Here is a 16,793-nt window from a genome sequence, read left to right on the forward strand (position 1 = left end):
AGCTGGGCTTTAGTGGCTAAATATAAGGTAATGCATCTGGGGAATACCAATGAAGTCTACGTGATTCTGCTTTCAGAATTGGTGGTTACAGCTCAGGAAATACATGTTGGATCCTCCATAAAGAGTTCTCCGAAAGCATTGGCTCGACGTGCAACAGAAGCCAAAGACAATGACAATGGGAATTCAGCAGTGAATAGTTTAAATAAGGCTTTTTTTTTTAGGTTAAAAAAAATTAAACTGGTGTATCTATCAAAAATGAGAGCATTTATTTAAAGGATAATCAGAAACAATATTAACATTTTGGGTTTGGGAGTTTTTTCCTTTTTATTGTTGTTTCTGGATGATTTTTCTCATTTAAATTTTAGCTTTCTTTAATGTTTTGAGTTATTCTTCTAGCAAAAGACCTCCTTCTAGCTCTCTTACAATGTCTTCAGAAATATGAGCACACATATAAAAAAAGGAAGTCAGCACATTAAAAATCCTAAAGTGAAGTAAGAACAAAAAGTTTCTCATACCCACCAATAGAGCCCTCCAGCTGCATTCCCAAATGAAAAAAAGTAAATAGTGAAGACTGTTCTATCTTCCACATAGATCTGTGGTAAAGCCAAGGAGATGGCAGGGAAGCTCAGAGTGGTTGATGACAAAGCAGAAAGCAAAATAATGGGGCAACCCTGTTTATTTTGAGGGTAAATGCTGCATCAAGGCACAATATGATTTAGATGGTGACACGTGGAATAGCTGGGAAGCAATCCACAGCAAAAGTTGTATTTAACTTAATTCTGAAACAAGCCTTATCTCAAAAATTTGACATCAAATACTTATGGTAAGAGTAAGCATAGCCTGTTCAAACTGAATAAATGTAAATTCATAAAACACAGTCAAAATTCATTAGAACGGTATTTAATATCATGTAGGAGGACAAAATAAAAATTAGAGAAGTAAAATACAGGTGGTGGATGGCTTAAAGACATTAAAGACATAATGTTATAGTAAACATAAATAGAAATTAATATTATCTACTAAAATGAAAGATTCTGTACAAGATTGCACACACAAAAAGAAAAAAATAAAATCTATAATGAACCAAATAACAGCCATTCTTTGTCAGTAATTTAATTATAGCATTATCAGATGGTAAGCAGATGCAAGATGCTGTACTTTCTTACAGCATTCTATTGAATTATTTTAAAATTCTTTAATTTTTCAATTATTCAAAAGTAGAAGCATTGTTCAAATTAAAAAAAAAATTAAAAAAAAAAAAAACAAAAAAAAAAAATTAAAAAAAATCTGGTATTACATTTTATTTCTTGTGAAACAGCAGGTAACTCTGAGGAGATCAGACTTTAGCTGAAATTGAATGCTTCAAAGTTGTTGTTTTGAATGTAAAGACAATGACAACACTGCCACAAAGACAAATTTTACATGCTCATTTTAATGGGGAATTTTATTCTCCTTATCTGTATTACCTACTTCTTTCACCCAAATAAAGGGTTTGATTTGCAAAACCATTCAAACTCAAACATTTAGATCCAAAGGGAAGGGAAGGGAAGGGAAGGGAAGGGAAGGGAAGGGAAGGGAAGGCAAAAAGAGGGGGAAATAATGCCTCTCAGAAGCTACTGACGGTCCTGCAGATGGCAGTGGTAATGTGCAAGGATGTGTATTGCTCTGTAGCTATCTCTAGCTCCTCAGATTTCTCTGTAGAAGAAATTTGTGGTATTATCACTGGGCACTTGACATGTTTCTGTACTTCTTGGCTTCCTCCACCAGCCTCCACTAGAAACAGGGGTTAGAAAGCTTTGTTTTGAGCTGGTACAGCTATTCCTATGCTTGCTCGTGACTGTTCTTTCTTGCTGTCTCCTGTCTCTACCAGAGAAAATTTATGATCATGGTTGGCCATAGCTCAATCCTTGCCCTCCCACATGAGTATAAACAATGTCATCTGCACTGATATCTGCAGCAGACAACCCTCAGGGGCTGTGTGCAATCTCTGCTGGTACCCCCTCAAGCAATTTCTGTTCTGTATGGCATTGTCAGCCACTGATAGCACCCAAACAGGGTCCAGAAAGTTGTCAAGTAACTGTTTGCTGCATCCAGTTTTGCTTGCCAGAAGCCATCTCTGGCATCCATGACTGAAAAGACTATTGTGTTCGCTTGATTTGGCAATATTTCAGTGACTGTTGGCAGGGAACAGTATAAGCACTTTAGTATGCTATTGAGGTCCTTTGGATTGATGCAGATCATCAGTTTGCCTGTCTTTCTAACTGCCACCATACTGCTGATCCAGTCAATTGGCCTTGCAACTTTTTTCAGCCACCTTGTTCCATGACAGTTTTAACTTTCACCTTGAGCTCTGCTTCAAGTGGCAGCACTAGCATTTTATATATAGCTGATGCCACATCATCTTAACCTTGCAGACCTTAAAAGCACTCATTATCCAGAAACCTGATCCCTTGACCAGAGACTATCTTTTAATAGTCAGAAAAGTTATATCTCATATACGTTTCCCTCACCCTCAGTTAGCTCTGTGATGCTCTGACTTTGCAATAAACAGTCCTATGTCCCAGTAAGTTCTCCACCAGACAATAGATTTCTGCATCCATCCTACTGCAGCAAAGAGATGAGCCTAATCTTTATTTACATGTGAGAATTTCACAGGTTTAATACGATCCCACTCTAAAAAAAAAATTCAAATTGTTTTATTTTTTAGAAAATCTGCATCCCAGCTTCACCACAGAATCACATTCCTTTCAGTGAAAGCTTTCCTTTGCCAGTTGCTTGTCATTTTTCATATTCAGTTTCTGAACCACATTATTTTCTTGTTACTGCCATTGCACCTACTTACTATATATTATTCAGACCAGCTTCGTCACAGGTGCTCACTTTTCTCTCTTCAAGCACTTATGCAAATTAAATCACCAGTGTAATTTAGAATCCCTTCACTTGCATGTGTGTCGTCCAAAAATTGTCTCATCCAAGTTCCAACTACACACAGGGTGACACCACCACTTGCTCTTAAGCAGGACTTTTAAACACTAGACCTCACACTTTTGTAACAAAGAGGTCAATATCATTATCACAGTTTTATAAGGGTGCTGTGTAGGGGTGAAGTGACTTGCTCAAGGTCATCTAACAGCTTGGTGAGAGCAGAACTTAGGTCTTGCGAGTTCCAGTCTAGTGCTTTATCCAGCAAGAAACCCTGACTGTGCTGAAGTCTGAGGTCTCCCTGTCCTTGGCCTGTTCTATTAAAACGCTGCACTGGCATTCATATAAACCATTTACAAAGGGTAACATCCATTTGTTCTGCATCAAAAAGCAAGAGAGATTGACACATACATAATCTTTTCCTATGTGTGATGGATTGATCCTTGACTTAGGATCATTTCAGTTGCCTCTTTGTAGTCTCTCCATTACAACAAGAATTTCCCAGGCTTTCTATGCAAGATGAGAATGGAAAGCTGTTAAACAACCATTTTCTCTTTCTTCCTGAGGAAACTTTTTACTGCCAATCCAAATTTGCAACACCTGCGGTGTTGAAAATGAAGACTTAAAGGCGTTCACTCTACATTTATGTTTGTCAAACAGTGATTTAAAAACACAAAAATTCATACAGCATTTTTTAAAACACTTTCCAGAGAATTTTTCTTTTCTTTTTTTTTTCCCCAAAATAACATCATGTGTAAGCACAGAGCATAATCCTCATACACAGGTTTACCTAGATTTTTGTGACATATTAGGATAAAAATTTACGAGGATATTTGTGCCACCTTTGTGTCCATCAATGGCTTCTCGGTGGAATTTCAGGTGTATGAAATAGGCCACCTTTGTACTGAAAAACCCCAGTAATACTTTGGATTTGGAATATGTGTTGTTCTGAAAACAGCCTTTCATTGTTACATGCTGTTTGTGTTTGACAAGAACTTTACTGAAATCCTGAGGAGGGGATGCTTGCTGACTTTATAGGCAGCATACAAGAATCTCAGCCTGATTTACACACTGCTTCCCTTGTTCAGGTGCTGCCTGAAATAGCAAAGAGGTGTTCCTTCTGCCACATGGACCATGTCAGTTTGCAGTATTCCCGCTTACAGGCACTGCTGGATTTCTGGTGTTTCTAAGCTGGGCTGGCCCTTGAAAGATTTAAACCCAGGCCAGAAGGAAAGAGTGCATATCAATGTGGTCTCATACAATAAAAGACTCAATTCACCACTGAGCCTCCCTAGAGTTTAGCAGGAACTGGTTGGATTTTGTGCAAACAAATGACAAACCTAGAAGATGCACACAAACCTTTTCCTGATGTGAGAAGAAGCAGCAGTGCTGAAAACCTCACGGACTTCAGCAGAATTCATAGCCCACCGCAGACCACAGCATGCCACCTATGTACATGAACAGGAACTGATTAATGGGCTGTCACTTTATTTGTTGACTGCTGAATTATTTATACTTATAAAGTGTTTAATAATTTAGAGCTGGTATCTTAACAAATTACAGCTGAAAGTGACAAGGGGAAGGTGGCACAAGAGTCTCACTTGAGATCAATGTCCTTGTTCTCAGGGCACTTTGGAACATGATTTCTGCTGACTGTCATCAGCAAAAAAAGGAAGGGGGAAGTATGTTGATTTGATATTACGTGTTAAATAGAGAGAACTGCATATTTCAGTAATCAAAGGAAAAAAGTTGCTTTAAACCAAAAAGAACATGAAATTACTCTGAAGAAATCTACATTTCCATATGAAATGAAAATCATTGTCTTAAAAAAAAAAGACTAAATAAAAGCTAATTACAGTGTTTGTTTTTAAAATTTTGTCTCAAAGCATTTTATCCATCTTTTCTTGCCACAAAGGATTTGGATACATATTGATTTTGACCTGCGTACTACATCTTTGCAAAAAAGCAAAGTCATCTTAATGCGAAGAGGTTATTTTTTACTGTTTGAGGATGGAAACAAAATTACCATCTACTGGCTCTATGTGAGTTAAACTTAGAGAGTGCATGAGAAATAGAGACATAAATTCAGATTTTTCAACAAAATCCAAATGCTAACCAACAGAAAAGCTGGCTGAGTCAATGCACCTGAAAACAAAATTCCTGTAAAAATCCTCTATATAGGTAAATAACATTTCACTCCAGGATAGTTTTTCCTTCAGAGACACTTCAATAGAAAAAAGAATATATTAATGTAAATATCCAAAATAGTAAATTCCATTCTCTAAGAAGGAATTTCCTGGGCATTAACTCACTCTATTTCCTTTAAATACCATGAGAATGCAGTGTCTAAAAGAATCATATTTTGGTGAAATAAAAACTCTTAACAAAGGCACAAGGCTCCTATAACAGAAATTATACCATCACTGCTGCAAACAAATACATTTTTCAGGGTAACCTCTCCAGAGATGAGCACAGTTGCATCTTTTAACCCCAATTCTACAATGTCCACAATGGAAAAGCAAGCTGTGCTAACCACTGCTGAATTCCAGTAGCACCGTATATCCACATGCAAGATCCTGTTCACCAGTGCAAGACTGACCTCTGCTTGTATTCGGCTTGCTTCAAGCAAGCACCATATGTCTTTCCACCACAGTAGCACAGGCACTGTGGCCTTGAACAGTGTAAATCATATCCAGCTCTCTTCCCCCCCAATATGCTTAGGAGATCAGTGTTTTCTACTTTGGTGCATGCAGAATGAATCCTATAAGAAATAATGTTACACCTGCAGTAGAAACTTGGTTTTGTGGTATTTCCCAGTATTAGCTTCTTCAACAGCAATTGCTTTCTGCCTCTCTCTCCCTCTCTCTCTCTGGGATTTAATTGCTGTTTGTCTCCACGGAGACCTTTATATGCACATGCTGCCAGCTGGACCAGGATCAGTAGGTGGCCATTACTGGACATTTGGGAGCAATGACTTGAATTAAAGCCAGCTGAAGCCAACTATCTGTATTTTTATTCTGTCCTCAGATACAGGCTCACCCATGGTATTTCTTCTGCAATACCGACGTTTACAAGACTATCACCTCCAGCAGGAGACTTCAGCATGAACAAGATCTAGTCAGCTCTTATTCTACTAATTCTACTAATGACTTCAGGGTAGAAACCTGTCCAGCTACCTAAGGGACCTAGGTCATATCTATACTGTAAACTGCTCTAAAGGAAGCCATCCTAAATTTCCTGTGGTGAGCAAGTGGTGAACTACATTACAGGGCCATTCTCTTCCTTGGTGTCCACTCCACAAATCTAAAAAGCTGTGTTTCCTTGAGGAAGGACAAGTAACAAATGTGGTCCAATTTTCTTTATACCACTGCAAAATTTATTAGGAAAATAAGCTATATAGCAAGATTGGTATTTTGCATAGAGATCTCCCAATAGTGGCGCTATGTTTTGGGTGAGGAGTGTTTATGGATGACTAAAACTGCTAAACATTTTTTTCTGGTATAGAAATGAAAAAATGGATAAAGACAGCAGAATTTTAGCATGAATAACAAATATTGGCTGAGAATTTCTTGGTTTTTTTTTTTTAAATCGTTATCTTCAGTTATTGATGGATACTATATCTTCTGATGTATATTTTCTGAGTTTTCTAATATGAAAATGCTCTGCTCAACTCTTCCCAGGGTACCAGAAACATATGAAAATGGACAGTATTTTTTCATATTTTTATGTGGGGAATAAAATAGTAAAAAACAAGGATCATTTTTGAAAATGATGAAGAAAAATCAGATTGAGTCAATATTCTTCCAATATTTTATACTCAGAAATGCACTGTTTCTACTGTTCCAAAGACTATTTTTTTCTTTATTCAAAGTTGTCTAGTATTGAGTGTGGACAATCTATAAAAATGTGGGGTTTTCATGAACATATATGCTGAACATTTTTCACAATTTGACTAGGAGGCCATATCTATAATTCCTTTCATATTAAATCTAAATTATTAAATTGAGAGATGAGAATGATCTCAATGAAAATTAATGCTGTAAGTGTTACAAAAGTATCCAAGGCACATACAGATGCTCCAACACATGCAGATGCTCCAAAGAGCACAAAATGCAGCATCACGTCTACTAAGGTGTACACCACTAATCCACTCAAGGTCTTCAGCCTGATCTTCAGAATTCCCACTGAGTAAGATCTATACTATTTGGAGGGTAGTTTTTCCACCCCTCCTCCACAACCTAGGATAGTAAATATGACCAGCAGGAAAGCCTGGAACTGACAGTATCAATGACAGAGTGAAATCTGGAAGAGCATGGCACAGAGGTTTAGTGGTCACAGGAGGTAGTCAGCTATGGCATTCCTTTCCTTCACAATTCACATGATGCCCTGACACACTTCCTTGAAGATAGCACTCAAAAATATCCCTGAAATCTAAGCATAACAATAACATATCAATTACTTATACACTCAGGAACATGAACAGGATATTAAAAGGGAATTAGAGAAAATGCAGTCTTTCAGGTAGGTTATTGTTCTCTGGAATGTAAATTCGTAAGGAATGTCTGGGATTAGTATCAGCCCAGTAGAAATGAGACCCAGTCAGGACATGGTACAGAAAGCATCCCAGACTGATTTCTCCCTGTTTCTTTGGAGCCCACGTTTCACTTCCCAGTATAGCACTGTGTGTGCATATTCATGAGTTAAAGTCTCAGTGACCCCTCATCTCCACACCGCACAGCAGAAATTTCAACTACTGTGTGAAATCCTAACCCCAAGGAAGTCAATGGCAAGATCCTTGCTCACTTGTTGGGGAACAGGAATTCACCCATGATATCTTGTTAGTTCTGGCAGGTTTTCAGGATTCAGCATGGTTTTTGAGATGAATCAGTAAGCACTGTGCTGCTTTCTTACACCGTTCTCTGCTTGAAACAGAAATAGTGTTGTACTGCACAGATTCTATTACCCTTGGCAGCTAATTTTCTCCTTTATCCACTCAAATGCAACCCTCCATCCCTTACTTTTTTCCTACAATACATTTTTATAGAACAACATAAAAATTGTTATTAAAAAATCAATGCTCTGCTATCATTTATGGTTTATGTTTAAGAGCTGTGGACATCTTCCCACTGTTGGCCCAGACTTTTTTTCACTGTTTCTGGGCAGATGCCTTCTGAGATTTCAGAAAGCTCACACAAAACCTCTAACTTCCTTTTAATTTCCTAAATTAGTAGTCTTTGTCCACTGAAGGGTATTTTTTTCTGTAGGATGTTGTTTCTCCTGACAGAACTTCTAGACAGCAGCAAGCATCATTAAAAATTGAAGTGGACAAAGCACTTCAGACCACACTATCAGTAACAAACCTCTCCTAGAAGAAGGGAGGAGTGGATGACCTAATAGGTTTTTCGCTATTTTAAACACTTCAGACTGGTGATACCTCAGTTCCCTCACTGGTCCTTGACAAATCTGTGACAGATAAGAAAAAAGAATAAATCTTCAGGGACCAATAGTATAACATAGTCCTTCCTGCTTAGTATATGTTGATAATTCCTTTCAGATTGTGCTTACTTTGAGTTATAGTGATGCAGCAAAATGCTTTAAATCAAAAATTTTCATCTTCAGTGTTCATTATTATAGTAATTATTATTTTTCCCTAATATGATTTAAACATTCAGATGAACTGAAGAGACACATTTTTGCCTTTTGAGGAGGGTCAGGATCTTTCACTCCATAGCAATGCAATGGAGATAGCTGGCTCCTTCCTGCATCTGGACCAAGGAGCTGGGAAATATTAAGGCAATGGCAATGAAAGGCATTTGAGAAAAAAATAAATCTTGTTCTAGAAAATCTGAGAATTTATTCATATTAATAATAAAAAATTACTCCTTCTAAAAGTTCAAATGATCAGGTCTGAATTTTTCTTGGAAAAGGTCAGTATTCCTTCAAATTCACTGAGACTCAACATGAATAACCCCAGTGATTCCATCTCCAGGCAAAATCCAGAAGCTCCAACATAGTGGTCATATTTGCTTGTGTGTATTTTCATTTGAGGTCTGAAATGAAAGGTTCTACCAAAGCAGCAATCAGTGAAGTCCCCAAAACTTAGGCAAGCCAGGAAGGAAGGAGTGGATTGCATGAAGTCATATGAGACATTAGGCCCTCGCTGCACTCTCCTGCTCTGTAACACTAAGGAGTCATGCTGCTTGGCTACTAATCTTTGCTAGCTCTTGCTTTCTCTCCATCACTTCTAAAGTGACTTTCTTTCATGATATGGAAATCATTATTAGATTACTTCAGCTAAGGAAATTACAGCACCTAGACATCATCTGATGAGGGTGCCACACGCACAAGGGCCAATCCAGCATTCCTTTTAGGACATAATTAGTATCTGAGCATACAGTCAGGATTTGGCTCTGGATTGCAGCTACAGAACTGAGCAGTTAGAGCTTAATAAATGCAGGCATTTGAGTTCCTGCACATCTCTATCAAAAGTTGAACACAAAAATCCAGCTAAAATTATGTAACAACCATGGTAGGAAGGACTTCTTTTCTCTCTCCTTTGAAGCTAGAGAAAAACAGACACTATATAGTACAGAGAGTGACTATAGTAATTAGCCTTTTTTTTCCTGAATGCTATAGTAAACACTTTCAGAGTAAGACTCAATGCATAATCACTGCTGATCTAAAAATGACAGCTGTTCTGGAGAAGACCAATGTACACACCAAACCCTCCTGTAAACTATTCCACTTCCTTTAGTTATGTTAAGAGTTTCTTTTTCCAAACTGAGTATGACTCAGTTCTTTTATGTGTGTTTCTTTTGATTTGTAGCTATATCTAGATAGATTCCTTACTCTGTCACTTTCAGTATAATCGTAAATGGACAATTCAGTCCAGCAGCTAAGAGATCAGTGAGACAAATGCCCAGGAGCAGTTATGAAGCAAGACACTCAAAATTCTGTCATATTATTTCAACACTGTTGCCAAAATGTTTTTCAAGGACTAAAAAGCTTTTCCAGTATGAAAGTAAATAACAGGTACCTCACATGACTCCAATTAGAAACAGAATGATAATTGTCTATGATATTACTTGAAAAAGTCAGGTTTCACTGTGATTATATATAACAAAGAAACATCAGAAGAAGGAGGTAGGAAGAGCTTATTGCTCAACAGAAAGCTTAGAGTTGAATTGTTGAAACATTTTCCTATTTACACTAACAGAAAAAAAAAACATAAATAAAAAGTAAAGGAAGAACAAATGACCAAAGCTGTAAGCATATCAGAACAGACATTGTAGTATGAAGACAGCATGAAACTGAAGGAGACTTGCATTTTTTCATCATTCCATTACCATTGCTGGGCAACAGTTGTGAGGAGAAAAAACTACTATATTTTCCTCAAAATATCCTTCCTGGAATGTCAGGAACCGACAGCACCAGCGCAAAAGGAAACAATGGCTGATCTCATGGTTCTGCAGTCATCCTCTTGCAGGCTTCCCTCAGCATAACAAACCCTTCAGGTCACACAGTCCTTGGGGGCCATGCATTAAAATAACTCAGTTATATTCACAGTCTCTATTTGTCCCTCCCAGACACCTTTGTATGGAATCAGCATCCACATCAGAGGAGACCATTTTCTCATTCTCATCCCAGCTGGAGAATAAACTCTGCATTCGAGTTTATCAAGGGGATGGATAGCTAAAGGATGGAAAACAGCAGCAATAAAGTAACATTACCATGAAGGCGTGGGGAATACCCTGAAAACATGTAGGCTGACTTTTCTTTGGTACACTTAGTTTTGTCTATGGGCAGATTGCCACAAAGGGAAAAAAAAAAGGGGGGGCAAAAGAAAACCTATACTTTATTTATTATTTAAATAAATAGTTTTCTGCTGCTTCCATTTTGTGCTCAGTTTTATAACAATATGAGTCCATTTCCCCATCATTCCTTAATATCTATATTGTTTAGGACTTTATATACTGTATGATTAGTTGGCATTGGTACCGTTCAATCTGTACTAATCTGTATGCATTTATATTGTGTGAGCAGTTCTCTAATTGGTTTTCATCCAAGTAATCCCACAGAGAATAAGGTTACATGCTGAAAAGGGCTGAGGTGAGAGAGTGGTTAAAAGGGGAGTGCAAACTCTTTTCCCATCCTTATTAAGAATGCCTTACACATCTGCATTTTCTAAAAACATTTCTAAACTCCCTCTGTGTGAATAAGCACAAAGTCTATTCCACAGCACAGAAATGCACAGAGAGAAAATGAATTTGTTTTAGAGAACCCCACCCATATCTGCTTTATTTCTCCCATGTTGCTGTATCTCTTGGTCATCTAAGGCTGTGAAAAGTAAATACTACAGTTTACAAATGTGGAAAAATGAAAACCAAAACACCAAAACAAATCCAGAATACAATATGCCTCTTGGTAGAAAACACAAAATTAATTTTAAGTAAACAGAGCAGAGAGGAAAGATCTTTTCCTAAAAGGCTAATAAAATTGAAAAAAAAAAAAAGAAAAAATAAAATAATTAAAAAAACCCAAAAGTGAGCCAGCATTTTGAAACTTAGCTACTTAAATCCATATTTGGCTGACTTGAGTAACAATAGCCCAAATTTCAGATATTCCTTACATCGAAATTTCTGAAACATTTTGACATGTGCTGCAGGTACTACAGGTATTGTTTGTAAATGCTGATGACAGCACTCGAATTTTAAGAAAATATATATTCAATTGTTTCATTTAATTGTGCAATAATTACACTGTCATATTTCTGGCTAGAGGGACATTACTTTCATTGAGTTTTTTTTAAAGATTTTATATTATTGGTCACACACCACCTCAAAAAGAAAAAAAGTTGTGGAAAAAAATTATGTATGAGTTCCTCTCCTTTTCCTTACACATAAAAAAATTTCTTTGTTTTCTTCATAGAACTGCATATTGAAATTTATCAGTACCTGTATATGATCACTGTCTTTATTAACTCCCAAATTAGAATATTTTTGTCACTCAGATCAAGTTTTAGATTTGATTACACTTTTTTCTTCTTTCCTTAAAAAACAAACAAAATCCTCACTTAAATCAACATACTGAAAACTTTATTCAAACCACACTTTTTATACATGCCCATCCCCACATTCCGAACAGGCATTAGAATATTTATTTAAAAAACACAGGGCTGCTTACCATATTCACAACTTTCAACGGCTGGATTTTAGAGCACCCTTTTTGAAATGAAAGTCTCCTGCTACTGTACATTCTTGCGAGTGAAAAAATGCAATTTCACTGCATACGGCTAAGCAAAACCTTTTTTTACTGCTGAAGAAAAAGATATTCTCTAGTGTTTTTTCTGGATTTCAAAATGGAATAAAAGCTAAACTTTTAGATTTTACTCAGAGCCATGTAGGTGACAATTTTTCTTCAATTAGTTATCATCCTGTCAGTGCCATGAATATTAGTCTGGACTTTAAAGAGAGATAGCTGTCCCACTAAACTTAACAATGATTTACACTGAAGGACAATGGAAACATGCTCATTCCCTCCCCCACCTGCGAATACCACCATGCTTCATTTCTGCATTATCTTCTGGTAACCATCTCCGGAATATTCTTAAAAGCTGCTAACATGATACATTAGAATTCAGGCATGTGACAGATACAAAATTAAAGTTGACCTTCTCTGTCAGAAAAAATAAACAGTAACCATTAGCAGCTTTGTACCTCTGCATTTAACTCCCTATTTTCTGCCTCCCTAGTTTGGGTCCATTAACTGACTGGTGCAAAAAAGATCCCCAGCAACACTGACTCCCTGTGGATGTATTACAATCTCTGGATATTACACTTGACTATAACCTTTCCTCAACCTAATTTTACATTTGAAATAATTCAATCTTGACTTGGTCACACAACAATATTGTAGTCAAGAGTTGCCAAAATTCTGTAAAATCTTCTTATGTCTGCATGTGTGTCAACAACTTATGGTTTGCATTGGGGGTCATTAGGAATTCATACTAACAGTTGTATTTTCATTATTTTATTAGTCATTCCAATTTTTTTTGCTCAGCCTCATCAGTTATAGTAAGAACATCCTTTAATTCACATGAAAATATATTTTAAATATTATTTTATGGGGAAAGCATCCATTAAAGTCACTAGAATTCCAAAAGTTATTTTATCCTGTTGAATGGAGCAGAAAGGAAATTTCACATCTACAAAACTTTTAAAACTTCAGAAACCTTCAGAGTAAATAAGCTAAATGATTGCCATATTAAATTTGATGGAAATAAACACAGGATTCCAGCAGCAGATCACACCAAAGCACCCATTACTTAGAATTAAATGGAGTAGTTGTACAAACAGAAAAGTGATTTTGAAAACATTGGTGCTGCAATTCTGTCATGAACTTTGAAAAACAGGCAGAGTAAGACAGCACTATTGCGTTGATTCTGTCCATTTTCCAAGCACTGCAGTATGATTTCAGGGAGTCACCATAAAAGCACATCCTGAGCCCTGCTAGGTCTTGATGGCAAAGTAAATGCATTCCCACCTCCATTTCCTTTCAACATCTACAGTATTTTTCTCTTGCTGTCTGCTGGGATTTGCCACATACTTTTTTTGTGTTTTCTTGTGTCTCGTCTCTCTTTGAAAGAGAGAAACCCACCACACTAACCGTTAGACACAGTCCGTATTAAATTGGTGGTGGGACAGGGCTTATCATTTTTCCTAAAACTAAAATATATACACCCCAAAGTCAAAAAATTCTCTTGTCCTTTGACCTAGAAAAAGAGAAATTTTATAATTCTCGCTCCATCTGTGCTGTGGTGCATGCCATTTCCCTTTACATTTTGATATTTTCCTGTAAATTTCATATTTACTCTCTGCGGTGACAATATTTAAAACTTTCTTCTGTTTTTCAGTGCACATAAATTTTAAAAAAAGTAAACTCCAACACATCCTTTTTATTAATAGATGCAGGTTGCTTTGACTTTATATAAAAGATATCATGTAAAGAACATTTGAAAGTTTTCAAAAAAACCCACAATTTCAGTGTGAAAACTGTCACTGTACTGTCCCAAGATTGTAATCATCCTGGTATCCTACAGGATGAGCTTCTACCTACTTCTTAGCATCCCAGTTTGTAATACTTTATCCGACTGATTAGATACCAAACCACCTTCAGAAGGCTGGTGCTGAACAGATGTAGCAAAAAAAAGAATTTGTTTCTGCCAAAAACCTCATAAGCTCAAGGGCCGTTTAACTTAGCTCAGTCACTTAGTTTATTTTGCATTAGAGGAACTTCTCATTTAATTTACCAGTCTATAATAGGTAACTTTTTCAATATGAAGCTAAAGGTCACTATTATATGTAAGGAAAATTAAGCCAATGTTCTTGGTTGCCTTACAGTTCTCCTAGTTCAACTACTCCAATAAATGAACATGTACAACAAGCCGAAGGGCTTTTTATTACAAATTTAATTCATTTCTCTAGACAACTGTGAAATTTGCCATTGACATTAGTCATTACCCCAAGGCGAACTAAAAGATGATCTCAGTTAATAAATGATCCTTAACAAGGAACGCTCCTATCTTCTGTGATATTGGCACAGGCACATTTTATTAATGCAGGACTAGCTTCCTGCCAGAACACTAGCATTCATGACTATTTGGTGTGCTTGTTTCCTCTTCCTGCTCCTGATATTAATAATTATGCAACGGGATAATTAGCAACACAAAGAGACAGTACTATGTGCTTGCAGCTAGATTTTCAGCACGTTAACCTTCTGGGAAATAAAGAACAGAAGCAAAGAGTCTAGCCAAATAACCAATGCAGGTTGATTTCACAGTGTGTAAAAGGCTAATTATCTGTGAAAAGTCTGACCTCAAGTAACAAAATTACACAAATGTGCAGGCATTTTATCTTAAATAAAACTCAGATGCACTAGTTCATAATGTGAGGAGTCATGGTTAATAAATGTCTTCCAGAACTATTTATCTCTATATATATTTATAAAAATAAAAATAAATCCAAGAGAGAATTAAGTCTGCCATAAAATGTTAACCAGTTACTCAAATAACTGCAAAGGTAGGGTAAAATACACTCCCGCTATCCTTCAACCACTGCCATGCTAAAAAATAAAATAAAATAAAATAAAAAAATACCCAATATATGACAGAAGTAGGTTAAGTGCATTTTGTTTACTGGAGACAGGCTACAATAAAAAGCAGAAAATATTACTACTTCTTTACAGATACCATGTGTAATTCATTCTGATATAAGAATATTTATCCACTAGCAGTAATAACAAACCACAATTTTTGTCATGAAAAAAATAAATTGTATTTGCAAAAAGCAAACACATTACGGAGTGTGTAAAAATGCAATATTCCCATTTTCTAGTCAGAGTTCCAATTTATTGAAGTAACAGAGCAGAAAATGCACTGACAGCTGTTACATTTTATTGCGAATTAGTATATACGTTTTATATCCAGTGAGCAAATGCATGATACATTGTATTCCAGTAATTGCCACTGGCTTTCCAAATGGAAACTGAATGATCTTAGTGCAATTACACTCAGGAGAGTAAGTGTAACAAGCTACAGTTCTACATTATAGCTCTTTAACAATACCAAGAATTTTACTCTGTTTTAAAAAATAAAATAAAAAGGTCAACTGTATATATATAAAAAGAAATATATATTTATCTATCTACAGATGATAAAATGAGATTTTCTGCTATTCTGGCTTAGATTTGGTTACATATAACACAGATCATATGTTTCAAAAAGTTTGTAAGAATGATACTTAAGTTTTCTACTAGTTTAGACATTTGTTCAGCATCAATAGTTTGGGGGGGGGGAAGGGAAGAGGGGAATGGACAGAATGATTGGAAACTTCGAACACATAAAATCAAAACTTCTCATTTCACACAGGAAATAAATGACTGTTATTCCTAGACTACACCCTAATTTTCCAGCATCCTTGCATAGAAAATTAAACATTTGCCTTGAAAGATTTAACACATTACCTTCAGACGTAACATTTTAAATGTTTATTACCGTAGGCTTTCTTCCCTCCCCCAGTTATCACCTGAGATAGTAACCCTCCTAAGATAGCCCATGTGCTGAGCAGCTAATATTTCAAATGCATTAAAGGAAGTGGGGGCATGAGGGAAAAACATTTTATTTTTATTTTTTTACTAACCTTCGTAACATATTTTAAACCATTTCGTTGGGCAACCAGTCTGGTGACAGCCTCTGCACCTTCAAGCTGTAGCTGGAGCGCTCAGTAAAGCCGGCAGTCTCCTCCCCTCTAGTGGCTACCAGCTCTCTTTGCAGCAAACGGAGGAAGAGAAAGGCCTTTAGAGGACCACCTCAGGGCCATTTGTGTCATTTTTCTAAGCTTACAAGGAGACAAAAAAAAAAAGAGCACAACAACCAAAAAGCCCCCCGCAACAAAAATCCCCCACAAGCCCACAACCAAATACATCAGAGCAGGCAGTCTATCACTGCAGCAAATAAAATTTATCAGTCATTTAAAACAATATGTTAGTAGTGACTATGACTTAATCAACACCAACCTGCTGACATAGATTTGCAATTTGAGCAGGTTATTAGTGATCGAATTAACAACATGTCACAACTTGTATCTGATTTATTAAAGGAAGCTGACTAATGCAACAGAGCTATAAACAACATGCATAGAGATATTTTTCAGGCATGCTGACTACTGTTGTACAGTCAATGGAAAAGCAGAATGAGAAACAATCTCTCTGATTTTGCCCTTTTTTTTGCAGGCACTTATAAATTATTTCATACTGGTGTAACTGTGAAGCATGGGGATCTATGTCATAAACTTTTACCCTGGGAAGGGTCAGAA

General features: G+C 36.5%; 1 long non-coding RNA gene across 1 annotated transcript in view; it reads right to left on the reverse strand.

The window, feature by feature from the left end:
* Window positions 1–16,239, reverse strand: part of LOC115947788 — a 34,868-nt gene extending 18,629 nt beyond the window's left edge. Inside the window, exons 1-2 of the long non-coding RNA XR_004081650.1 lie at window positions 16,119–16,239; window positions 4,282–4,370 (exon numbers count right to left, since the gene is read on the reverse strand). This is a non-coding gene — a long non-coding RNA (uncharacterized LOC115947788). The remainder of the gene's footprint in view (window positions 1–4,281; window positions 4,371–16,118) is intronic.
* Window positions 16,240–16,793: the final 554 nt, after the last annotated feature.

The sequence above is a fragment of the Geospiza fortis genome, unplaced genomic scaffold, assembly GCF_000277835.1.
Source record: "Geospiza fortis unplaced genomic scaffold, GeoFor_1.0 scaffold192, whole genome shotgun sequence".
NCBI classification, from domain to species: domain Eukaryota; kingdom Metazoa; phylum Chordata; class Aves; order Passeriformes; family Thraupidae; genus Geospiza; species Geospiza fortis.